This window comes from Gracilinanus agilis, chromosome X (assembly GCF_016433145.1).
Source record: "Gracilinanus agilis isolate LMUSP501 chromosome X, AgileGrace, whole genome shotgun sequence".
NCBI lineage: Eukaryota > Metazoa > Chordata > Mammalia > Didelphimorphia > Didelphidae > Gracilinanus > Gracilinanus agilis.
In genome coordinates, this window is record NC_058136.1 from 43,924,091 (window position 1) to 43,924,834 (window position 744).

Below are 744 nucleotides of genomic sequence, written 5' to 3' on the forward strand. Positions count from 1 at the left end.
CCTTTCTTTGTACATTTAGAGCTCAGCACAGTGCTTGGCACTTCCATACAGGTGATTGGTGACTGTTTCCTCAAGGCATTTACATTCTACTGGGGGAGGGGAAACAACTTGGACCCAGATAAACATGTAGTAGACTGCAAATCCAAAATTATTGGGAGGGAGAGTGGCAGAATAACTGGGTTTCATGTAAGAGATGGCCCTTGATCTGAGTTTTGAATGAAGATATAGAAATTGAAGGGCTACGTTTTTCACACAAAAGAAGTGTATTTTTTCAAAGGATATACGGGATCTGGACACATTTGTATGTAGCAGGAAAGGAATGAGTTGATGAAGGGAGACTGAAGTTTTTAAAAAATAGAGAGAGCTTGATCAAAGAAGTAGACTCCGAGAGGGATTTGGAATGGCTGGGATCAGGAGCCTTGACAAGAAGGGCCACCTCCTCTGAAGAGACTAGATAAAAGGAAAGAAGGGAACAGTGATGTGGAGAGGACCGCCTGCCTATCAGAGGGACAATTAATATAAATTTGGGGGGGAAGTGCCAGGCTAATAATGTGATTTCCCTGTATACACATTTCTCAGTATAGATGAACACATGAAAAAATGTTTAGTGTAGCTCTAGCTGGAGGGGACACATCAGGCAGTATCTCCTAGGATCATATAATCATCATTTCAAAAGACTTGCATGATGGGGAGAGAGAATGGTCAATAAGTTAACAGATCAAGTTAAGTTGGCAGTTCACTAAC